Source organism: Sorex araneus, chromosome 6 (genome assembly GCF_027595985.1).
Source record: "Sorex araneus isolate mSorAra2 chromosome 6, mSorAra2.pri, whole genome shotgun sequence".
NCBI lineage: Eukaryota > Metazoa > Chordata > Mammalia > Eulipotyphla > Soricidae > Sorex > Sorex araneus.
The window spans coordinates 32,608,634-32,635,295 of record NC_073307.1 but is presented as its reverse complement, the minus strand read 5'-3'; the positions used below and the strand labels follow the sequence as shown (position 1 = coordinate 32,635,295).

At 38.9% G+C, this 26,662-nt stretch overlaps 1 protein-coding gene and 1 non-coding gene across 3 annotated transcripts in view; both read left to right on the top strand.

Annotated features, from left to right (window-relative positions):
- The window catches only part of MEGF10 (multiple EGF like domains 10), a 173,427-nt gene that overhangs the window by 7,311 nt on the left and 139,454 nt on the right, over positions 1-26,662 (top strand). The window lies entirely within an intron of this gene.
- LOC129406209 (U6 spliceosomal RNA) lies at positions 20,071-20,174 on the top strand. The gene has a single exon (XR_008630872.1). It is a non-coding gene; the product is annotated as a U6 spliceosomal RNA (small nuclear RNA).

Here is a 26,662-nt window from a genome sequence, read left to right as displayed (position 1 = left end):
CCAGCTCCTGTGTTTTATTTTTCTAACTGTCACATTATTGTATTCTTCAAGCATGAAGTTATGGAATTCAACCATAGATGTCACTGTTATTGCTTCCACTTCTTTTCTTTTGGGTGTCTCAAATGGTACCCAGGTGATTCTGGGGCTTCTCTGAGGACTAGCCAGGACTGTGGACCTGAGGAAGCAGTACTGCTCAGCTTCTGTGGGACTGACTATTACGTAGGCCACCTCTGTGAGTCTTTAGGGGTCTCAAGGGGACCATATGGTGTCAGGTTTGAACTGTAAGCAAGGCATGCACTTTAACCCTTGTACTATCTCTCTTTCCCTGATTTCCCTGATTGAGATGAGGACCCAAGGATGTGGTATTGCTCACCTTCTGTGGGACTCACTATTACCTAGGCCACCTCCGTGAGCCTTTAGGGGTCTCAAGAGCCATACTGTGTGATACTAAGGAGACCATATGGTGCCAGGCTTGAACTGCAAGCAAGGCATGCACTTTAACCCCGGTACTATCTCTCTTTTCCTGATTTCTTCCACTTTTTATAGCATTGAGTGGACTATTTCTAAGACTTGGGACCACAGAAGAAGTTTATATAGCTTGAAACTTAAAACTAAATGTTAAATATACTTGCATTTTAAGTCATTTGTCATCCTACCAGTGGGACTTTCTCCCCATCAATCTTTATTTGAAGGTTATAGCTGTAGCCAGGTTCCTTCTATCACAACCCTGCATCTCCTCCTTTGGCACTTTTCCGATGGTGTCTCCAAATTATGTCTAAACCTTTCCAAACTCTCCCCATCTCCTGGAAACTATATTCTGTGTCTTTTTGATATTTTCCCCATCTTTTGGAAGTCCCTTGAACAAGAGCATGCAAAATCAGGCCCATTACCAAGACTTGAAGAGCTCAGTCTTTCTCTTTATCCTATTATCTAACTTTAGGGGCAGGATGACCACCAACAGATATGGACTGTCCCCCCAGGAGTTGGATTCAGTAGGTATGTAGCCAGGATGCGGGCTATATATTTGGGTTAGTATTTTGATGCAGGGGGGACATGGCCATCTTTTGAACCATAGCAGGACCCACAGAATCCTGAATACTTCTCCATTCAAGGAGACACAACTTTTCTTTTTCTTTTGAAATATTTGAGTGACTTGGTGAAAGAGGTCAGAAAGAATAGTCCGTCTTTGAGAACCCATGCCTTTCCTTTTCTGCTCGGTGGAACAATGGCTGTAACACAACGCAGTTCATGTGACAGCCAGAGAAAGGGGCCCATTGTTCAGGGTTGGCTGATGCTCCACTCAGCTCTGGCCAGCCATCCAGCTGAGCTTGGTAGCCCCAAGGAAACAGACACACTTGAATCAGAGAGACAAAGAAAGAAGGTCAAGGCCTTTCACAGATAAACTGCTTGTGAAGATGTGTTAGAGATAGGATCTGGGGGGGGTGGGGAATGGTAATTCTGTGGAAGCACCATTAATCTTCTGGTTTTTGAGCATGAGAGGTGGTGTTAGGGGAACATGCGTCTATTAGAGCTTCCAGTTGATCTTTGGCCAAGAAGGAATTGTTTCCTACTAAGTCCTGCTGATTTGTCTTATTGCAAAATTTTATTATTGATTTTAAATATAAAAAGGATTCCTCTTTGCAAAGATAAGAAAAGGCATTTCTCAGCCTTATATTTCCTTTAGGCTTACCTATAAGGTACTTGATTCAAGAGCCCCCTGAATCTAGGACTATAACCTCAGAGAGTGCTTCTTTGGGGCAGAGTAAGGTCACTGTATATATGATATATAAATTATTTCTTTCCAAGATCTAGATTCAGTTAGAAGTTTTGATGTCAGTATATTTTTTGGAGCTTGAAATATAATTAAATACATGAGAGATTTATGAGTCTGTTTGGATCGTTAAGAAGTCAAGGAGACTTACCAGATAGATGTCATTTAGATTATATACCCCACCCCCAATTTTCAAACTGGATTCTAGTTATATAGGGAAAGGGTTGCAAACTTTCAGCTAAGATCTCATTCAGAGCACAACAATTAGCCACATTCTTTCTGTCAAAAGAAGATTCAAATTCAAGGTCATAACCTCAGCAAAGGTCCCAAACTTTTCACACAAAGAATTGTTCTTTTTAGCCTGATTACTCCCTTTATGTAAAAGTATGTTACTCATCCAGCCTGTGCCTTTGGGTTTCTTTCAAAAGGCACCTAGTCCCTATTTCCTGTAAGTTGCAATTACATTTTTCTGTTCAATTTGGTCATAGAATTCTGCTTTAAGTGAGGCTTGGTGAGGAAAGCCTTTTCTGGATGTGCAAGTAGGTTATGGGGAGTCCATTTACAAAGAGTGTTCAGGCAGCTGCACTCATTGGCCAGTAGGAATCCTTTTGTCTCTGATTAAGAGGTTTTCTGACTGTGTGAATTAGGATTTAACGAGGTTTGTACCCAGGAGAAGGCAATATATCATTTGCCTGAGGTCATTTAGAGTTCCTTATAATTAAGTCTGTCATTGCACCTTGATTATACACTATCATTGAAAATCCATTAAAAAAGCAGCAAGTGGATTGCAAGGAGGCAAGTGGTTTTATTTTCTTCATTATATTTCCACTCCTCCTCCCCTGGCCATTTGTTTATACTTGACTAAGTGGCTAGTTGGTTTTGACAACGATATAGCTATCTTGAAGTGGAGAAGCAGAAGAGACTGTTCTTTGCAGGTGGCAAAAGAATAAACTCTCCGATTAGTTAATTAATTTCAAATTCATTGTTATCAGGTCTGCTTATTTGGCTTCATTCCTGTGACTTACAGAAGGACTCTTTTCAGTGCTCGGAAAGAAGAGCACTGTGCTGGACTTTGAAGTTCTGTGAAGATGTGGCATTTATTGAAAAAAAAAAGTAGGAAAGTGACAGTTTATGTCCCAGATAGCGCATTTAGCATTTGATTTTTTTCAGGCATTTATGATATTTACTAGGACTTAAATTTGTGTTATACTTGTAATCCTACCCAAGGAATGCTTCTGGGATCCTAACATTGTTGTTTATTCTGGGTGATGGTTCTCTGGACATCTTCAGTTTGTGAAAACACATTGAACTGTTTGATTTTGATATTTTCCCCTTTATACCATATATATTATACTTCAAGGTTCAGGAACTTCTTTTAAAAAAGTGGGTCTCTCAAGCTGTGATTGAAGACATGGAGCCCCCAGTGGGGATTCTCTGCCAACTGGGGCTGTAGTACAATGCAAGAGCCAGAATGTGAGAGACTGCCTGGACCCTACAGTGCCGGGATTATCTGAGCCACGTGGTACTGAGTCCTCGTGGGCTACTCGGTGATGGTCAAGGGACCACGGTGCCAGGAATCAATCCTAGGTTAGGTACATGCCAGGAATCAACCTTAGGTAGGTACATACTAAGCATGTATCCTAACTACTGTACTATCTCCTGGCCCTTCCAAACCTTTTCTTTAAAGCATCATGTTTAATGTAATTTAAAATTGTAGTAATTATAATAACAGCCAATTTTACATAATTTTAATCTGGATAGGGTGGGGAAGGTCTGCAGCTCTAAACACCCAGCTAATCCCCTGTGTAGCCAGATGAGCTATGTGTCAGAAAGCAACAGACTAGCACTTTCTTAGCTGAATGTTTTGCTTCCCTAGGTCTTGGGTCTACATGGTCAACAGTGATAGAGCCATTCTTTAGAAATTAAAACAAAAGCACCTCTCCATGTTGGTTAGTGAGCAAACTAACCTTGCCCCCTGTCCTCCTGCTTCTTGTAAACTGTCAAGAAAAAAATCATAAAAAGACTTTATAGAGCATGATTTTTTCCCTGAATTTTTAATTGTCTTGGTTTTTGTTTTGTTTTTGCTTTTTGGGTTATATCTGACTATGCACAGGTGCTACTCCTGGCTTTGCACTCAGGAATTACCCCTGGCGGTGCTCATTACATCTCTCATAAAGAAGAATATCAGGATTTTCCCTCTCATTTTATTATTTTTTTAAAGCTTTGGTTTTTGAGTGCTGCACTAACCCTGCAGTACTCATGGTTCTCCTGGTGGGACCATATGGGATGCAGGGGACCTGCCACATGCAAGACAAGCACCCTACTTGCTGTGCTATTGTTCCAGCCTTTTTTTCTCCCATTTCAAAATTGGGACAATGTGATACTAGGTTTGGAGTTGTTACTCATCTTGTTCACCTATCTCAGCTACTGCTTCCTGCTCTATAGTGAGCTCCTAGAGCAGTACCTCAGAGGATGGAAAAACTTTATAAGTATAATAATGCTTTGGCTATAAGAGCAGCATATGGGGAATGCTCATGCTGGACAAGAACTGAGCGTTAAAAGTAAGTAAAAGGATGTTCTTGATAACCTTTCAGTATCAATATTGCAATATTGCAAACCACAATGCACAAAAGGAAGGAGAGAGAGAGAGAGAGAGAGAGAGAAGATAAGCGCCTGCCATAGAGGCAGGCAGTGGGTAGGGGGTGGGAGTGCTGGGAAATGTACTCTGGTGGAGGGATGGGTGTTGGAACACTGTATGACTGAAATCCTATCACGAACAGCTTTGTAAGGGTCTATCTCACAATGATTAAATGAAAAAGTAAAAATTGAAATAAGAAGGAAAAAAGGGAGGGAGGGAGGGAAAGAAGAAGGGAGGGTGGTAAGGAGGGAGGAAGGAAGAAAGGAAGGAAGGAAGGAAGGAAGGAAGGAAGGAAGGAAGGAAGGAAGGAAGGAAGGAAGGAAGGAAGGAAGGAAGGAAGGAAGGAAGGAAGGAAGGAAGGAAGGAAGGAAGGAAGGAAAAAATAAGAGCAGCATCTGGTCCTTCTCTGCTTAAAGGACATCTGTCCTTATCAATGTGAGTAATCATACTTGTAGACTATCCTAGCTTGCTATTACAGTATAGAATAGGTAAATTAAAGCAGTGAAAATTAGGCCTTTTATTCTTTCTTTTAAAAGCAGAGTTTGGAGCCCTTGTGTTTAAAATGGTGATAAACACATCAGTGAGAAATCTGAATGTCTATTCTGTACATTTCCTTAGGGATTTAAAGGTTAAATGATTCATATAAATACATGTGATTAAGAGTCAACTCATTAAGTCATTAGTTAAGAGAAAAGATTTTGTTGGTGCGTATACACTCTAGCATGTTTTTGCTACTTTACAATATGAAATGTGGCAGCTGGAACCAGGATCTGCCTGAACACTTCAAAGTTTTATGACCTTGTGTAGGTTACTTTATTTCTCTAAGTAAGCATCTTCTGTCACTCAGGAAATGACAACAGTACATATTCCAAAGGGTGTTACACTTAGCTAATGGCACAAATATATTAATATCTCAATAAGTGGTAACTTTCATTATTTAATATCAAAAAAGTTTAAAGCAGGCAAAACAAACACATCTAGAAATAAAATCAGTTAGTGCTTTTATGAAAGAATAATTCATGTATGTAAGTAGTATCCTATCTGTTATAGAAGTTAGATAGTATTTCATATAAAATTAAAACTGTAAAATTAGGAATATTCTAAATTTTTGATTTAGAATATTTGATTATAAAAGTTCAATTTACTCATGACCTTTTTAAGATTTTTTTATTGTTAGACATTAAAAAAAGCACCAACTTTCCATAACTGCCCAGGTCACTCCATTTTGTGTCACTTATGCTTCTTTCATGGTCTGGTTTATTTTATCCTAAGTTCTCTCTAGGAAAGATTGTGTTATTTTGTTTACTGCTGTATTCCCTGAAAGGCAGCACAGATCCTATCACTTGCTAATGGTCTTAACAAATATTTATTGATGGAGAAAATGACTTGGAGATCTAAAAAACACACTTATGAGCATGTATTTTTTAAAAAAATAAAGATAGTATTGCAATAAAATAAAAATTATTTGTCCCGATTGTACAATTAGGATGAAACTTCTATTTAGTGAACTTGTGCATCCTTAGTAAAATATCAAGAATTGAAAACAGGTATTTAAACCAAAAAAATGTGCACACATCTTCATACCAACCAAAAGGTATCCAAAATTTCACTAAACTAATGATTAGAGATTAGAAAATCTGACCACCCACATATCAATAAAAAGGAATGAAGTATGATACATGCTATGACATGGTTGGGTCTTGAATGAAATGCTAAGTGAAATAAGCCAGGCCTGAAAGATTCTCTCTCTCTCTCTCTCTCTCTCTCTCTCTCTCTCTCTCTCACTCTCTATCTATATATAAAAGATTTTATTTACGCATAATATCCAGAATAGGCAAACCCATATAGATAGAAAGTAGACTAATGATTGCAAGGGCTATGTTGAGGATGAAAGTAGTAGTATTGGAACAGTGTAGTTAAAATGATAATTTTTACTATGTGGATTTTTCACTTCAATTAAAAAACTTTTTTTAGCTTTTACTTATAGAATTTAGCACAGTGGGCGTTTGCCTATCACGTGGCTGACCGGGTTCGATTCCTTCGTCCCTCTCAGAGAGCCTGACAAGCTACTGAGAGTATCCTGCCTGCACAACAGAGCCTGGCGAGCTACCGTGGCGTATTGTAACTGCCAAAAACAGTAACAACAAGTCTCACAATGGAGATGTTACTGGTGCCCACTTGTGCAAATTGATGAATAATGGGATGACAGTGCGACAGTGCTACAGTGCTACAGTTTGCATTTAGATGAGAGGTATCAGTCCATCTCTTCGCCGGGCAGGATGGGGTGACTCCTCTGTCCCCTATCTATCAAACTGCTGCATGGTGCAGAGACACCAGAAATAACATAGTGCAGCCCCTATGCATGGCACATTGCCAATATGTAAGACAGGAAACGATGGAGAGGCAGACAGTATGTTTCAGGTAAACCCACCTACTTAGAAGTGGAAGATTAAACACTTTGGGTCAATCATCAGAGCAGGCTTCTTAGAAGAATCTTGAAAGAAAATTAAGCTTCATTTAATCAAAGACCCTGAATGAAATGGAATGAATGAAAGGGATGGTGAATGCTGGAAATGTGCATTGCCAGGGAGGGTGAGGGCACTTAAAGGCGGGAGCAGGCAGAGGTGCATAGAGTGGAGCTTTAGTAAAATGGCATGTCAAGAAATAAGTTTGGAAATGTAGGTTGGAGCCAAATTGGAAAGTCATCAAGTTGGAAAATTGCTTAAATTTTCCAGTAGTAGATAGCAAAGAATTATCACTGAGGAGTGAAGAAATTTGCTTGATTAAAATTTCACCAAGACTCTTTTTCTTCTTTTTTTCTATTTTCTAGTTAAGGTGCTGGTGTTAATAAGTGAAAAAATAGTCCATAGCAAATGAGAACCATTGTGTGGAGGGTTTGAGATAAGGGAAGAGCGTGTCCAATTTAGTTTGAACTTTCAGCTTTGGACCATTTACCCTCCTCACTACCCTTTCCCAGGAGGCAGTGGGATGGGTGTGTGCGGGGAGGAGGCAGGAGACCAGGCCTGCAGGCAGGACTTCACCTTGGCAAGAGATTTGATTTTAGCATCTATAATTGATCCTCCTTGAAGAACGGCGAGTACGGCCTGAACTTGCAAGGTATGGATAATTCCTACATGTAGCCAGTTAGTTTTGATTTTGGTGAAGTGCAACCTGGAGCAAAGGGACCATTTCTTCTGTTCTTCAAGCACAAAAATGAATTTAAAAAGCATATGATGTGGAGCTCTGCCAAGTGAAGGCTGGGGGAAAAAAATCCCTCGCCTTTCCTTCCTGGCGGTGTGTAAATGATGCTTTTGTAGTTTTGTTTGTGCTGCCAGAGGCTGTCTTCTGAGGGCCTCCCTGCAGCTCATCATTGTAGAGCTGAATGTTTGTGATCATGAGCATCCTGTAAGCTAACCCTCCAGGTCCAGTTGTCACCTTCCAGCGTGCTCTGTTTGACTGATGATATTATATTTCATATTTATATGAAATCTAGAAAGCTTCAAAATAAATTTACTTTTAAGATTTCAAGTGTGTGCTTCTGTGCAGCCCTCTCCCTGACAGGCCAGCTCTCTGAATTTTTCCAGAGTTCTGATGTGGCAAGCAGATAGGAACTCTCTCCATCACAGACAGGCACTCTCTCTGTCCAAGGAAGTTTTAGTGTTTTCAATTTTTGCCTTTGGGGGGTGATGCCAGAGCTTGAACTCCAGGGCCTCATACATACAATGCAATTGTGCTAGTGTTGAGCTATGTTCCAGCCCATAAAAGATTTCTTATGGTTGACCTACGGAAACTCCTGTCTAGTTGGAGAATGTGAAAGAGCCGTTTTTCACTTCTTGGACAGGTTGTCCTATTTGTGAAAATGAGGCCATGTAATTAGGGCCCCAGTGGCGTGTGGATTCATTCCCTGGCACATAAGGGAGACCACAGTGTTTTATGGGTTAGTGGCTGACGTGCCCTCTCTCATTCCCTTGATGGTGAGTGTGTCAGCTTCCACTGCTGAGAAGGATAGCAAGTGAGTCCTGACGGGCAGAGTTTTCAGAACAAAGGCTCAGGAAGTAAAGAAACAGCTGTGGAAACCAGGCAGTTTTGTCACTGAGTACTAAGGGCCAATGCTTTGAAACAACAGCGTCTTTCCCATCTCTCCAGGAGCTGGAACTCTCACCAGCACAAACCAGGAGACATAATGCTGTTTCTACTTAGCTCTGGCGCTGTTTCCATGAAGAAGAAGGGCCAGCTCATTGCCCTTTTGGTCCAATTGTTGGCAACTGAGGAGCTGGGGGAAAGAGAAGGTGATCACAGGAAATCAGTGTCAGGCCTCAGAATCATTATTGAAGCCCAGAGGGGAACCATGATTCCAGGAGAGCAGTCCAGAGGAAGCTCTTTGGGGGAACATTCGTTTTTACGTGGTTTTACCTTATGACTCAATTCGAGTTTCATCTGAAATTCGAGTTGTAGGGGCAACAGAGTCACCTAAGTTTGAAATTCCAACATTGCTTCAAGCATACTTCTTTTAGAACTCTGTTGGTTTGAGACAGTTTTGTAAATGTGTGTGTCTTCTCATTCTGGAGCCAATGACAGAAAATCATTGACAACGGTACAGAGAGTAAGGTCAATGAAGGTCAAAGTAACGGTCACCAATCCAGTTATTTTATGATTTATTTGGAGTGAAACAAAGTCTTCTAGAGTAAGGAAGCAGACTTTCCCTCCTAGTACTTTATGAGGTTGCCAGAGTCATGGTGTGAGTACCATAGGGGAAGCCAAAAGATCTTGTCTTATGATCTAGCTCTGCTGAGGTTGGACCTTAGGCACTAAAGAAAAAAACAACTGTTGTGCCTGTCTTCTTATTTATAAGATGGAGAGATCCAAAAGACTAACTTAACTCTAGGAACTTTACCTGGAAATCTCAATGCTCTATCTGGACACTGTTGAGTGTGTGTGTGTGTGTGTGTGTGTGTGTGTGTGTGTGTGTGTGTGTGTGTGTTTTGGTAGTGGTGGTTTTGGGTGAGAATGGGCCAGATGAGGATTTCCGGCTAGCAGCACCTCAAATTGTTTTCCACTTTGGTCCCAACAGCCATCTGGCCTGGCCACAGAGCTAGACACCAAATGCAAGAAGCACAACTGTGTGCTTACTCTTTCTGCCCCTTCTATGCTTTGGAGAAGCCAGGTGTGAATTTGAGAGCAACTGTTTTCCTGGGGGGCTCTTTATCTGTGTTGCTCAGGGCTGGGTCCTGGAACAACATGTAGTCTTTCTTCTGAAAGTATCATTCCAGCTAAATCTCAGCTGTTAGCTGACTTCAGACCAGATCCAGACCTTCTTCCATCCATGATGAATATAATTTTCTTGTAATCTGATAGGACAAAGTTTTGGGGGAAATGTGTAAAGATAAATTGTTCTTGTAATTTTAAACTTACACACAAACTTGTAAAAAAAAATCACTGTTAGTTTTTAGAAGTCTGCCGATGGGCCAGAGAGATAGTACAGCAAGTGAGGTGCTCGCCTTGTACACAGCCAACCTGGTTCTATAATGTGCTCCCGTAAGACCTGCCAGGAGTGATCTCTGAGCGCTGAGCCCTAAGAATTGCTGGGTGTGACTCAAAAACTGTCACTGTCACTGTCATCCCATTGTTTATCGATTTGCCCGAGCAGGCACCAGTAACATCTCCACAGTGAAACTTGTTGTTACTGTGTTTGGCATATCGAATATGCCACGGGTAGCTTGCCAGGCTCTGCCGTGCGGGTGAGATACTCTTGGTAGCTTGCTGGGCTCTCCGAGAGGGACGGAAGAATCGAACCCGGGTCAGCCGTGTGCAAGGCAAACACCCTACCGCTGTTCTATTGCTCCAGCCCAACTCAAAAACAATTTTTAAAAATTGTGAAATCTTCTCTCAGCACCGCTACTCCGTGTGATCTCTGCAGAAGTGTTGGGGCTGGCACACAGAGTGTACCGTGTGAACCCCAGTCCTGCCCCACTGCTTATGGAGAACCAGGGCTCTCTAATCCACGCCACATGCAGTGACCCAAGCCGACCCTGCAGCACAACAGCGGCCTTGCTGTCTCTTCACCGAGCAGTTGCTCAGAAGCCATTGTACAGCTGCGGCCTGCTTTGTCGGGAAGTGCTGTGCGACTTCATCTTTTAATCCTCTTTTTCTCCCTGTAGGTATTATCAATAACAACTGGTCCCTCGGAGTACCTGCCAAAAGGGATAGAGATTTGCCCAGAGATCTTAAAAAACAACAACAACATTGTTTTGCTAATCTTAACTTCTCTGTTTAATAATTAGCAATGAAAGGGTGGAAGAGAGAGGAGGAGAATGAAACTCCAAAGCAAACCTGCTTTGTTATGATTTGGAAAATCCAAGTGAAGAAATTTTTGAATGGAAATCGAGGGAGACAACTTCCTCTATGATCTCAAGTTCCTCAGAACTTTTCTGAGAAAGCAAAGTACACACACAGCCCAGATCCTGGTCTAGGCCCTCCAAGTTAAACAATAGCAGCCTAGTTTCAAATCCAGACAGACAGTAGCGGATCGCAGGAATTCTGGCTCTTCGAAGTAGTTTCCAGGTGCTTGAGGCCTTTTGGTTTCCATTTGCGTTAGATGGAGAGGCAGTAAAAATGTTCTATTTTGGTTTCTCTGACTTGCTTCTGGAGGACTTGTGTTCTGGGTTACACTCTTTCAGAGGACAGAGAGGTGACATTCGGGCCGGCCAGCCCACAGAGCTGACAGTGGTGTGCCCAACCAACACAGAATCTCAATCTTATTACATTTGCTGACATTTTCCTCCTTTAATACTCATAGTCCAGTGACCTGCTTACAAGTCCAAGTGTGATCTGTGGAGGAAGACAGGGATGTTTATTTTAATCACATTAATGGGTAGGAAGGTAAACAAGAAATCCCCACCAGACATCTTCGTTCCATGCTCCTCAGATTTTAGCCTAATTCTGGACACCTCTTCTTTAAAATGTTATTATAGTAAAATAGATAAAATACATAGTTTGTCATTGTAGCCCATTTTGTGTATAAGATTCTGTGGCATTTAAGTACACCTGCATTTGTACAATCCTTGCCTACATCCATCTTTGGATTTTTTTCACCTTCTCCAATTGAAATTCCACACTCCCTGCTCTCCTGTGTCCCCAGCCCCTAACAACATACGTCCTTTCTCTTTCCTGAATCTGTGAATTTGCCTATGTTAGATCTCTCTTCTACCTCATATAAGCAGAATCATATGATATTTGTCCCTGTGTGTCTCTGAGTCACTTAGATCTGATGTCTTTGAGCTTCATCATGTTTTTACATGTGTGGCAGTTTCCTCCCTTTGTAAGGTGGATTTACAATATTACATGTTTTTATCCACTTTTTATCAACACTTGTGTTGTTGTCACTTTGGGGAAGTGCATAATTCGGCTCTATACTTTGGTGTACAGGACTATTCAAGACCTAGCCTTGAGTCCTTTTAGCTGTAGAGCTGGAAGTGAAAAATGCACTCCACAGTTACACCATGTTTAATTTTTTTGGGGGGGAAGCTTTCTAACATTTTTCTCAGTGGCTACTGACTTTATATTTCCACAAATGTGTAAGATCCTACCTTTTCAGTATTTTCACCAACACCTGTTATTTAAGTTTAGTTTGGTGTGAAAAATAGTGCACCTATTGGGTGTGTAGGGACTTGATTTGTATTGAGCACTGTAGCACTGTTGTCCTGTTGTTCAATGATTTGCTCAAATGGGCACAAGTAACTTCTCCATTGTGAGACTTGTTGTTACTATTTTTTAAAAATTTTTTATTAGAGAATCACTGTGATGTATAGTTACAAACTTATGAACTTTTGTGTTTGCATTTCACTCATACAATGATCGTTTACCCATCCCTCCACCAGTGCCCATTCTCCTCCACCAATGATCCCAGTATCCCTCTCAACCCTCCTACCCCATCTCCCACCACCCCACCCTGCATCTGTGGCAAGGCATTCCCTTTTGTGCACTCTCCTTTTGGGTGTTGTAGTTGACAATAGAGGTATTGAGTGACTTCCATGTTTGGTCTATAGTCTAATTTTAGTTTGCATCTTCCAACCCGAATGGTTCCTTCCAACATCCTCTACTTGGTGTTTCTTTCTCTGTCTGAGCTGCCTTTCCCCCCAGCACATGAGGCCAGTTTCCAAGATGTGGGGCAGACCTCCTGGTCCTTATCTCTACAACTCTTGGGTGTTAGTCTCCCACTCTGGTATTTTATATTCCACAGATGAGTGCAATCTTTCTATGTCTGTCTCTCTCTTTCTGACTCATTTCACTTAACATGATACTTTCCATGTTGATCCATTTATATGCAAATTTCATGACTTCATCTTTTCTAACAGCTGCATAGTATTCCATTGTATAGATGCACCAGAGTTTCTTTAACCAGTCATCTGTTTTTGGGCATTCCTTTTTTTTTTTTCTTCCAGATTTTGGCTATTGTAAACAGTGCTGCAATGAACATACAAATGCAGATGTCATTTCTACTATACCTTTTTGCCTCTCCAGGATATATTCCCAGGAGTGGTATTGCTGGGTCAAATGGGAGCTCAATTTCTAATTTTTTGAGGATCATCCATATTGTTTTCCAAAAGGGCTGAACTAGTCAGCATTCCAACCAGCAGTGAAGGAGAGTCCCTTTCTCCCCACATCCACGCCAACACCGGTTGCTTTTGTTCTTCCGGATGTAGGCCAGTCTCTGTGGTGTGAAATATCTCATTGTTGTTTTAATTTGCATCTCCCTGATGATTAGTGACGTAGAGCATTTTCTCATGTGTCTTTTAGCCATTCGGATTTCTTCTTTGAGAAAATTTCTGTTCATTTCCATCCCCCATTTTTTGATGGGATTGAGAGTTTTCTTCTTGTAGAGTTCAACCAGTGCCTTGTATATCCTTGATATCAACCCCTTATCATATGTGTATTGTAGTTGTTACTACTTTTGGCATATCGAATACGCCACGGGTAGTTTGCCAGGCTCTGTTGTGTGGGCGGGATACCCTCGGTAGCTTGCCAGGCTGAAAAAATATTTAGTGCAGATTGAATATTAGTTTATCTTCTTTTTAATTTTTAAATAGATACCCCATGCAGCAGTACTTCTGGGCCTGGAGACACTTGAGGCAGTGCTGAGGAGGCAGAGCTTGTGGTGTGGGAATTGAACTTGTTAGGCTAGGCATGTGCTTTACCAGATGAGCTGCCCCTCCTGGCCATAATAGATCTTCTTTCAAAATGTTTAATTAAGGCTTTCACCCATTTTTTAGAATAGAATTGTTTATTGTTGAATTGCATAAGGTGTTTTTATGTTCTGCATACTAATCCCTTACCAGATACATTGCTTACAAATATTTTCTCCCACTGTGTGCATTGCCTTTTTTACTCTTGTTGATAATATACTGTTGCATAAATCTTATAATTTTATGTAGTTCAACACATCTGTTTTTCTTATATTATTTGTGCTTTTGGTGTCATGTCTAAGAAAAAATTACCAAATTCCTTTTTAGACATTTTGATGTTAGCTAACTTCTCTGCCATACCACAAAAGCTGTTACTTAAAAACAAACAACAACAAAAAAATCCTTACTCTTTGAAGGAATTTTGCTTTGAGATAGCTCTTTTTACTTGTTTGGAGAGAAGCCTTTATAAGTTGGTTAATTTCATTTTTAAAAATCTTATTTTGTATTATTGCTACTATAATAAGAAAATAAAATGGTTTTACTTAGGGAAAAAAAAACCAACTTATTTTGTTTTTCGGGGGTATACGCAGGAGACTCTCTAGTATTGAGAATCTAAACCCTGGCCTCCTGCATGCAAAGCTTCTGCTTGGCCTGTTAAGTTTTCTCTCCAGTCCTGATTTTTTTTCAGCCTCATTTCAGTTTCTATAATTTCCCCTATCCCTTGTTCTCCCAGAGGTCACAAAGAAAAGCTCACTGTGTATAAAGAGAAAAGATAGAGTAAGAGGAAGAGTTAGTTTGAAATATGCCTCAATTATTTATGTTGTTGAGGCTGGGTAGAGAAAGACCTGGTGTCAGAATCAGAGCAACTGTGACTTGCAAGAAGTGTGACACCAAAGTGAACTCCCATTTATCTAGGAAGGCAGAGATCTCTTGGTTGAAGCCCATTTTTATTGTCAGGCTAGAAAAAATTGTTGAAAAATGGGTAGGTCCTTTAATAACCCATTGCTCGGTCTCTATCCCTTGAACAGAAAGCGGCCTACCATATAGCAGGTAGCTTAGAAATTCCCCTGATTGCCTGCCAATTTACTCTACTCATCATTTCTGAATTATATTTTATGCACAAATCACCAAATTCTCTTTTTCAGTAGTAGTCATATATTCAACAAAACACCATTGACATTGTTTGGTGTAGATCAACATGAGGACAGTAGGGCTTAAGGTGTTAGACCCTTGCTCGATCCTTGATATCATATTTGAGCCCCTAAACACAGAGCCAGAAATGATTTCCAACCACAAAACCAGGAGTAAGCCTTGAGCACCACCCAGCAAAACAAAAACATAAACACCCCTCCCCCCAACAAAAGCATAAAAACCAACTAGGAGCTGCATCATAAATTTATATAATCTCATCTTCAAAGGGCAATAAAATCCAGAGAGAGAATGACTCTGTGGCATGTGCTCTTTATGCATGATTGTTCCAGAATAACGTATGTGCAAGAAATACATATATATGTACATATGTATATGTTTTGTATATATATTCATAAATTTTAAGCCATTAGGCTTTTGTTTACTTTAGACAACCAGGGTCAAGGAGTGTTTGTGTGTTTCTCTACCTGGCATATGTTCAAATGTGAGATGATTTCCTGCAACTTTCATTCATGCTTGTATGTCTGGTCTGAAGTGTGGTTTTGTGTGCCAGGATTTGTTCCTGTGCTACTGTCTGCATAATGACTTGACTTAAAGATATTGAGAGCTGTGGTGTCTGCATCTTTGCAGTTGCAAAAGTTGAATGATGGCATGCTTTATGAAGATAATCTTTTTCAAATGAACTGCAGTTTAATTAGTAAATTCCCACTTGCTTATGTAAATAGACACACAAGACTCTATGAACCGCTTTACTGGGTCCTAGGAACAACGGTAATACGTGTCTCTAATATGTATGCTACTGATTTAGATATTTATTAGACCCCTAAAACTCAATTTGGTCTTTGAATATGATCATTTGTCTCACAGTATCTAAGGTCTTCAATGTATCCTAGAAGACGGACTTCCTGGTGGTGTACATTTTTTAAAGGATGCTATATTTTTTAAAGTAATAATTACCTTAGGAACTATAAAAATGCTTTCATCTGTAGCATCCCAGCACACCTCCAAATTTTATTGCCTGAAAGCAGACCTAACAACATCTCCATCCTCTTTGCCTTGCCTGTGCCTTTCGCTCACAGAATGCTTCTTCAGCCTGGGCTGCAGGGAGGTGTGGTGGATCGAAAGAGAAGCTAAAGTCAGAACGGGCAGCCCCGACCCAGCTCTCAGCTTCTCTGGCACCAGGAAAAAGTGCCTTCAGCTGGCATGGGGGTTGTGCACGCCAAGTTTTGCTTGTTTGCCATGGAAATCCTGGTTGTAACAGGGCCCGATGCCATTCAGGCAGTGAGTGGGAAGCTGCTTTTGTGGGGAGGCGTTTTTTGGCAATGTGTCTGACATACACTCCAGTCAATCACGGTAAAGTGCCTAATAACAGATGTGGTAATTAAGCCTGAAGAACCCTGTCTCTATCTTTTCGTTTTTATTACAAGGAATAACAAAGTGCCTCATTAAACCTCCGATCGCTCAGATTTTTGAAATGGGCTTACCGATGTCATCAAAACTGACATTTCTACAAGGACTTTTTTTCCTAAGCCCTTGTCGGCCAAGGGCACCTAAAGGAAAAGGTTGGATACATTTTGGTGAGGATAATTTTGTTTTTTGAGGGCAGCCTGTTGTATTCCATACTAAACCATATGTACATTACTGGGGATGCAATAAGATTCCTTTAAGTACCATGGATATAAATAAACAGTTTTTGCTTTTACATGTCTAAATATAAAATGCTCCCCAATTTCTTAGGTTCAAATTATACTGCTTATAGCAAGAAATTAACTTTAACTTTCAATCTTACAAAGGTTTCAGATAACCTGATCCCATGGTAAATTACCATATTTTAATAGGATAAATTATCTTGAAAAAAATGTTAATTACATCTGAAAAGGTCTGTCTTTGATTGTGGCAGTTTCTAAGGCAAATGTCTTCATTAAGGTTGTTTTTCCTTCTTTCTTTTTTAATGACGCACATGACTCTGGCTCATCATTAAAGAAAACGAACCTATGAATTTAATGGGATGGGATAGTAGAATGTGTATGTGTTCTTGATAGTAAGAGAACGTGGCACAAAATTTTCTCTTAAGATCTTCCTGGATTGTTTAGACTGATCTGATGAGACTGCAGGGCTCTTGAGAAGGACAGGCACTTGCTCCGCTCATTTTTCTCTTGTCTTTACAAGTTTCTGTAACAGTTTGGTTTTGGCAGCAGCATTTGGTTCATGCAAACGATTTCTTGCTTGTTTCTAATGTAATGTCATCATCATCATCATGTAATGTCATCATAGGCATAGCAATTTGGACAAAAATTTTGTTTTATGTATCTTGAAGGAAACAGGTTGCTAGCTCAAAAGGGTGGAGTTCATAAGGTCCTAAATCCAATTCCCAGAAATGCTGATTGTAGCCCTATTGCCCCCGAGCAGCACTGGCCCAAAAAACACTGCATTGTCAGTCTAGCTGACATCAGGCCCGTATCACCAGGGTGAACATCATCAGAGCAAACCCATGCACTGTGAGGGAGGCTCCCAAATATTTTTAAATAAGTTCTGGATCCTTAACTATTTTTGAATAACTAAGAATTCTTGATTCATTTCCTTATATCTTAATAGATAATTTCAATTTTTTTCTAGAAAGTTTAGTAGACTGCATGGTTGAGTATATTCTTAAATTCAACTCTCTCAATTTGACCTAATAAACATGATTCATAGTAGATAATATAGATTTAACTTTTTCTTAATTTCTTTTACTAAAGTATAAACTTGACCTGTTCCATTTCTATGCAATATTTGTGTACACTTGGTTTGCACACATCATGTGAGGGCAGAACCAACCTTATTGCTACTCCATGTTTGTTCACTGATCCAGTGAGACATTATCCACTTAGATAACAATTTCCACCAAGTATTTCAAACATGTTTGTTTCTAAATACAATAGTAAGCATGTGAAAACTCAGATTTTATCGCATGAAAATTTTATTAAATGAACTATTTATATACTTTTTGCATCAAAAATTCATTCATTCTAGGTACAGATGGAAAGACTTATGATTCAACCAGAGACATAGTGTTGAAAATTATCAAATTGCTGGAAACAGAAGAATTTTCTTTAAATAAGAGTCTAAATAGTTTTCTTGTATTTTTTCCCTAAGAATACCAAGACTCTACCTTAATGCAGTTCTTATTTTAATTCCATTTCCATCACTGGGGGTATGTTTTTATCAACTCATGGAGATGCCTTTAAGATGAAGCCGAAACTTGTCCAACAGAGAAAAAGCATCAGCTAAAATCTCTACCTCCTGACAGAATAGGCCACTTCAGGGAGACACTTTTTTTTTCTTTTACATGTGGACTCAAGTCTTAGTTATTAGTCGCTCATGATTCTAGATCCTAGAAGCATTCATATAAACTGTATATTACTTGCAGGCTATAATGCCCTGGCTGCCATTAAAACCTCAAATCACTACATAATAGCGTATTAATGTTTTGTGCCCCATAATCTGAAATTTTTCATCTAGCTCAGGTAGTAATTACTGACAGTCTTGTGCTACATAATGATATCTCAATCAACAATAGCATATACAACCATATATAACTACCTGCAGCTTAGGAGTATGCTAGACAATCTAGGTGTGTGTAAACACATTCTATCATGACAGATCTCTGATGCTTTTCTCAGAATGTACCCCTGTAACAAAGCAAATAGGTCTGCATCGTTCATATATATAATTCTTGCAGATAGGAAGAAATCAGAAAATCAGGGAGGCCTGGTGGAAGCGAAGACACAGACATGGACTCTACTTGCCAGGAGCTTACAGTCTAGTTGAGGATATGGAATTGGTTATGTGAAATATCAACAGCCCAAGATGCCATACAACTATTAGTTGAGGACATGGAAAGTTGGTTACATACAAATCTGTGATAGGTTTATATGCAATTTTTAGTGAGGACATTAAAAAAGTCTTCTTATTTATCCAAACGCAACATTAGCTATGGAATGAGAGAATAAATTATTGCAAAGAAAGCGATAAGTTGACAGCAAGCTTATATACAATGGCTTGATTTTCAAACAAGTAGAAGCAAGTATGATTCAAAGGAATCACAGAAATAAATCATAGACCCTTTCAAACTAGCAAGGTAGGGCAAATATAATCCATGCAGGAAACTATTTTCATCCTTCATAACTTCTTCAATTGAGGTAGTCTTCATGTAAATTTTAAATCCAATCACTTTTATTTTTCTTTCCCAATTGCATTATTAGGAAGTTTAAAACCTTGACCAAATGACAGTAATATAGTTTATGGGAACTGCTTCTTCACAACAGAAAATTATGCATTTGGTTTGATAGGATCAACTTAATCATGAATCCTATCTGTAGTGTTCAGTATTATATATTCAGTACTATAAAGTTGAGATATTATTGTAGATGTCTGAGTTGAATGAATGCTGGTTTGGTTTGGGTTTTATCTTAAAGTCAAGGTCTCAAGAATATTTAAATAAAAATTATAGGTCAATGGACTGGAGTGCATATTTTGCATGCAGAAGATCCAGGTTTGATACCTAGCTCTGCATAATCCCTCACTGTCACTGGGTCCTATCCTCAAGCACAGTCTACAGTGATCCCTGAATATAGGTGGGTGTGGCCCCAAAGGAAAGGAGATGAAGTACAATCGTGCTTTGGGAGACTTGGTCTCAGCATGGAGGACAAAGGGAAGTTGGTAAAAGGACTAATGGATCAAGCTGACGAACTAGACAAAAGTTAGTGTTTATAGGCACTGGTTTTATTTATTAATTTTTGTTTTGTGGCCAAATACAGCAGTGTTCAGGGTTTACTCCTGGATCTGTACTCAGGAAACCATGTTTGTTGGGAATCAAACTGGAGTCAGTTGCATGCAAGGCAAAGGCCTTAACCCCTGTGCAATATTTCTCCAGCCCCATGCAGTGATTTTAAAACTTGTTATTGGTAAAACCTACCTTATCCTGTTTTACCTTTATTTCATGAAAATCACAAAAATCTTGTTAATCACCGATTTCTCGGATGGGCTCAGTAACCTATCATTTCATCCTTTCCCTGAGATCTCAGAAGGCTATCTCGACTCAGCCCTCCCAAGATGTCACTCTGGGAGCTCTTTCAGGGTCAGGGGAATGAGATCCAGTTTGTTACTGGATTTAGCATATGAATACACCATGGGAAGCTTGCAAGGCTGTCCCATATGGGCAGGAACTCTCAAAATTGCCAGTTTCTCCCAGAGGGAGAAGCAGGCTACATGATATCAATTCTGGGAGCTTGCTTTTAAGTCTCTCTCTGGATGTTGGCCGTTGATGGGATTACACACATCTGGGTTCCTATGCCGTTACGTTCATGCATGCATTATTTTTACGATAAAGAGAAGATCAGCATGGCCCCTGCACAAGGATGACACGCAAATTCGTGAAGCGTTCCATACCTTTATTTAAAAAGATCAAATCATCCTTGACTCCAGAGTATTATGAAGAGAAGGTCAGAGAAGGGAAGAAATTGAAGGAGAAGAATAGATAGAAAACAACAGGTAACGGGTGGGGGGGGGGGCAATGAGTACATTGGTGTAAAGGATTGGTATAGCTAAATATCCAAACCACAGAGTCAGCAACACTAAAAGCAAGAGATCCACACTTCAACAAACAAAATTTAAAATGTGCCTGTCAAAATGGTAGGATAGGGATGGAGTTGGAGGAGTGGGCAGGAGTAAACTGGGAACCCTGGTGGAGGGAAGAAGACACTGGTGGTGGGGTTGGTCCAGGAACATAGAGTATGTTTAAAACCCAAATATAAGTAAATTTGTTTGAAAAAAGAAATATAAATAACATGACCTATTATGAAAACCTGACATTTGTAAATGAAATTTTTACATCTCTTTTTAGAAAAAAAGGTCAAATTAAAGAGCCTATCTTACTTAACAGTTTATTGCTGTAGTTATACATAGTTATGAGAAATAAAACTAAATTAATGATAGGAGACACTCTTTTTCCTATCTCATATTCCAACACTAAAATAAATTTAAAAATTTTAAGGGCTCTTTCAGGAATAGCTAATCAAAATATCAGCCATTTCCTAATTCTTGATAAAATATAGAAGTGATAAACAGTTTAAATTATTGAGCCCATATTAGGTACAGTGAGTCTCTAGCTAAAAATGATTTTAAAAGTACTTTAGAAAGAAAAAAAATTTCCAAGTGATATTTTTTTAAAAGGTTTTAAAATCAGGGCTGGGGCGATAGCACAGCGGGTAGGGTGTTTGCCTTGCACATGGCCGACCCAGGTTCGATTCCCAGCATCCCATATGGCCCCCCAAACACCGCCAGGTGTAATTCCTGAGTTCCTGAGTGTAGAGCCAGGAGTAACCCCTGAGCATCGCCAGGTGTGACCCAAAAATAAAAAAAAAAAGTTGTAAAATCATCCTAGAGTATACAAAGTTTGTAAAAATATGATGCAAAAGATAAGACCTCTTCAACAATTTTGTCATTAGAAATTTGACTTAAGCCTGAAAGATAATAAAAATAAATGAAAGGAAAATGTATCTAATAAGATCAAGCATAATTGGACTGAGAATTAGGGAAGAAATAAATTCCCATATATGTTGTAAACCAGGTCCAATTTCAAAGTAACACGTTTTAAGTCTATCGTTAGAGCTTTTAAAAAATTTAGAGACGGGCTGGAGCGATAGCACAGCGGGTAGGGCATTTGCCTTGCATGCGGCCGACCCGGGTTCTAATCCCAGCATCCCATATGGTCCCCTGAGCACCGCCAGGGGTAATTCCTGAGTGAAGAGCCAGGAGTAACCCCTGTGCATTACCAGGTGTGACCCAAAAACCAAAAAAAAAAAAAAAAGAAATTTAGAGACATGTTTTAAGGTACTGAAGTTAACCAAAACTATTTCATTGTACATAAAAATGATTAATTTCTGTATTATCCATAACTTGAAATGTACATTTTCACACGTTTTTATTTATTAAATCTTGCTAAGAAGCTGTCCTAAACTTACACCTTATGCTTTTTTTTTTTCGTTTTGGGGACTAGGGCCTTACTCTTGACTCTGAACACAGGAATCATTCCTGGTGGGCCACAGGGAACCATACAGTGTGTGAACATATCCACCTCATACGTGACTTTTTGCTTTTTTTTTCATTCATTAATTAATTCCAGAGCTAACCAGAGGGCATCATTGCACCAAGAAAATTGGGGGGTGCCAGTAACTTTTACTAAATCCTTTGCCACATTCATTTGGAGAATGATTGAGGCCTGTGTGTCTGATCTTTCCTGTTGATACACAAGGTGGAGTAGACATAACTCATGGTGAACTTCTTCTCCTAAGAATGGAAAGAACATTTACAAATTGCTTTTGCCTCTTTGACCATGTTGTCATTATTTTAGTGTTAAACTTTTATAGTCATAAAAGGGCCTCTATACATTTGTATTCTGTTAATACTGGGAGCAGGCACAGGGAAAAAATATAATGGCATCTTTATTATCTTTGTGTGTAGCAACTTATAATTTTGTTCAAGACATATTGACTGTGTCTTGAGTTTTGGCCTAAGATTAGCCTTAAGATAGCTATTTATTAAATAGCTTTGTGACCCTAGGAATTCATTTATCTGGTCCACAGCAACATCATCTCTAAAATTGGAGTATTGGACCAGCTTCATGCTAAAATATATGTCCACACAAAAGTTGATGAGAACCTTTGACATCTTAGACATTGTGAAGGTTTATAAGAATAGCAAAGTGGAAACAGGACTTGCATATGTTTGCTTGCTACAAAATTCTCTTTCCTGGCTGCTGAATCTCAAAGGGAAATAAAGCAGAGAGAATAAGTGACTCCTATGTGACTTCTTGATTAACTTTGAACTAGTTTAAAATTTGCCTCATTTATTCTATCTTCGTGTCATCATGGTATCCAAGTCCTGAATTTCCCTGAAAAATGGCAGAGAAAAATTAAGGGGAAATCAAAAAAGAGAATTTTGGATAATGTATATGGAAGAAATAGTATGGAGAAGGCTCTTCATTGTTCTATCAGTATAGGATTGTTCTCCAACAGTTATTCAGGGTTAGACAAGGTCACTTCTTGAGTATAAAAATCTGTTTCCATACCACAGGAAGTGGTGTTGCTAATTCAGCATGTTGTACTTTATCTACTAAAGCAAAGGACTATTTTGAGTCATAAAATTGGGGTTTAGATTATGACTTCTTATATTTGCATATATATATACATATACAATACGTATATATTCCTAGTGAGTAAGTGGAGGTGGGAGGGAAGGCTGCCCGTTTTCTTCTGAATGGCCTGGCCAAATGAAACTTTGAATAATTATATTCTTTTGCTTACTTCCACTTCCTCAGCAATTCCTCTCATGTTGTCTCAAATCTTCAAAGCTTTTGACAATGTGGGCATAAAACCCACATAAGGATGAAAAGTGTTCAATTGTGGCAATGCCTGCTGTAAGAGATGTCTGTGGTCTCCATGCCTCCTGGTGTGGATTAGTGGTTCAGAAATGAGTAACCCTGGGAAGGACAGTGAGGCCCAATGTCACCCATCATTTGAAACAGCTGTCAAATATGAACATGAGAATACCTTTTATACTTTCTGAGATTCTCAGTGTTGACTAGGAAGTAGTTTAGTCACTTGGAGAATATAACTTTCAATGAATTTGCATTTCAAGAAGCTTTTACTGCCCCAGTACACAGATGGTAGTTATTAAATGAAAAGACAATGACTCTTTTACTTGTTACTTAATTGACTAGAATTAAGAGTTTTGAATTTGGCACTGTGGTGTTGGGCCACCTATAAATTACCTCTGTTATTACAGTCGTCATCTTGGGATTTCAGTTACTTAATTCATAAAAAGAAAGCACCTTAATTTGACCCCATTAAGACCTTCAATAGTAACATTCAACTATTTCTTAGTAGAAAAGTTGTATGGAACTCAAGATGTTTCAGAAATGTTAGGAAGTCAAATGAATGCTAAAACCAAACCCCAAATTATATGGTCTGTTATATAGTGTTGAATATAAAAGGAATGCTGTGTTTGTGTGCATGTGTGTGCATCTTAACAGAATATTAATAGATGCCATTGGCTGGAATAGATTTTTTTTTGTAGAGGCAACACCCAGCAGTGCTCAAGAGCCACCAGTGGTATATACCGTCATGCTCAACCCAGTGTTGTGGGCATGATGATTTAGTGCTTGGACTGGTGATGTGTACACAGAGCTAGGTTGTGCTAAGGATGAACTCAGGGCCTTACATATGCCAGGCATCTACTTCAGCCTTTTGAGTCACATTACTAGCCTTTAGAACAGTTTTCAAGTCTTGGTTCCATAGAAATTCTCTCACAAAGTTGTTTTTGTGGGGGTTTTATCTCTCAGACATGACTTTTGAGGGGAGAGAGGCTTGATTTGGATTGTTTAGTTATGTTCTAATTGGGACGAAGTTGAGTAATTAAAAGTTAATGACACTAATGCCCAAAAGTAAAGAGAGTGTATGATGAATATTGTCTGCCATGGAGGCTGAGGGAGGGTGGGAAAGGGGGAGTAAACCGAGGATATTGGTGGGGGGGGTATGTGCACTGGTGGAGGGATGGGTGTTTGATCTTTGTGTGATTGTAACCCAAACATGAAAGCTTGGAACTATCTCATGGTGATTCAATAAAATTAAAAAAAAAAGTTAATGACACACAGCTAGGTGAGCAGGTGACATGCAGGTACCCCTGGCATGATAGAGTTGGATGCAGAATGAGTGTTACCATTCTTTTTGCCAAAGCAGCATGCACATTTAAAAGGACCTTCACCAGAGAGGGAGTAAAGACTTCAGCTTATCACCATTGTTCCTGTCTTTCCTTTGCCCTTCGTATATGGAAACCTAAGAATCTTATGACACTCTTGTATTCCTCTGCATATCAGAGAACTGTATTTTTCCCTCTGTCCCTTTACTGTAATTGAACTTTTCTTTCTCAAAGGAATTTAGCTTTTTCTACAATTTATTCTGCAGCAATTGCATTTTTTCTTGCTTTTATTGTGTCAGGGTATTAATAAAACCAAGTGTTTCTACTTCTTCAATCAGTATAGAGGGTTAAAAGGAAAAAGAGAAAACAATAAGTTTCCCTTTCTCTTTATGAGAGAATTTCCATTTTTCCAGTTCACTTTCTCAAACCTAGTTGAGCTCTCATAAGATGTCCAAATACTTTACTTTGAGCAAAGATTAAACTTTGCAAATCAAAGTTATTCTTGTCCTGGCTTTAAAATTCTCCTCCACTCTTTATTTTCCACTCAGTGATCAAGGCAATCTTTTGATTTTTTTTTCCTGTGGGAAGTGGCTTTCTCTTTCCTTTGGTCCTATTTTTTTCACAGGGTATAATCTCCACATCAAGATCTATGCAGCACAAATTTCTGCAGTGCTCTTATCCCCACTAACCAGATGGAAACACTTTCAAACTCCCGTACTTATCTGTAACACTCTTTTGACACTAATTAAATTTCACATTGCCTTGATATTCAAAGCTCAAATGATAAAAGGGACATGATGTGTAGAAATTTTCAAAGATAGTTAAAAAAATATGACAAATCTTTAAATTGAATCTATAACTGTACAGAGATATGGAGTAATCAAGATATTGTGACAAAATATAAACTGGTGAGTCTGTATAATAGGTTTACTTGATTATATTTCTATACATTCAAAGTATAAAATCATAGTATTTCAAAATAAAAAGGTTTTAATTAAATTTTGTATACCATCTAATGAGAGATGATCTTAGAAAACTAGTTCAAATGGAACAAAATAAAAGGAGTACTTATTTCTAGATGAAAAAGTAACAAGAATTAGGAATCGTTTCATTGACTTTTATAGCAGAGTGTAAGATAAACCTTTCAATTATTGTGTTATTCAAATGCTAAATAGTTAGGGATGAATGGCAGTATAATCTAGGGTAATGCTTTGTGTGGAAAGGCAGCAAATATACCCCTAAACAAAGGCATTGTGAAGTCACATCTCTTGGAATAATATGTCCATAATATGCTGTAGTTGGAAGATGATGGGTTCTCTCGGAGAGGTATAATAATTTGTGGAAAGTATATCAGAATCATCATTGCAGCTGATCTCTCCTGTGTGCTACTGCTGCTTAATGTGCAAAAAAAAAAAAAAAAAAGTGGTGGACCACTTTGGGAAGCCATTTGGAAGTAGAACAAGACATTCTTGATATAAACATGTAGAAATGTAGGCATGTGAGTTATCTATTACTGTATAACTAAGTAGTTCAAAAATTTGTGACTCAAAATAGCAACCATCTATTTGCAGTTTCTTTGAAGAAGTTTAGATGGTGTTTTAAGCTTGCAATCTCATGAAATTGCAATCGGTATGTCAGTAGGCCTCTGGCTGTTGATGAGCTGAAGGGCGCACTTCTGAGGTGGCTCACTCACAAGGCTATTGCAGGAAGCCTCAGGTTCTCACCAGATCTCACCAATACATATCTCTATTGGCCTGATTAGATTTCATAATTATTTGTCAATAGCCTTTCTATAGGATGGTACTTCAAACAAGATGGAAATTGCAGTTTATACTTAAAAGATGACTATAATGTCATCAAATGACTTTCATGATTATAGTTTGGAAGCTATACACATTCTTTTTGTAACATCATATTGGGAACAAAAGTCTATTCTTGAGAAGGATTCATATTAGCCAGGGAATCACTAGAAGTGATGTTGGAGCCTGGCTGCAACAACAATATTTAATTAGGTTTGCCAGAATATAGTTGAAAAAAAGAAAAGAAGTAAACTGTATGAAAGGGATAGAAGTTTATTTTTAATAGTTTACTTACTTTATTTTTATTTTATTGTGAAAAGGCTAAGAAATTACTCATGCTTATTTTATATTATTTATTATAAAATAAGAAATATTTAAAAATGTT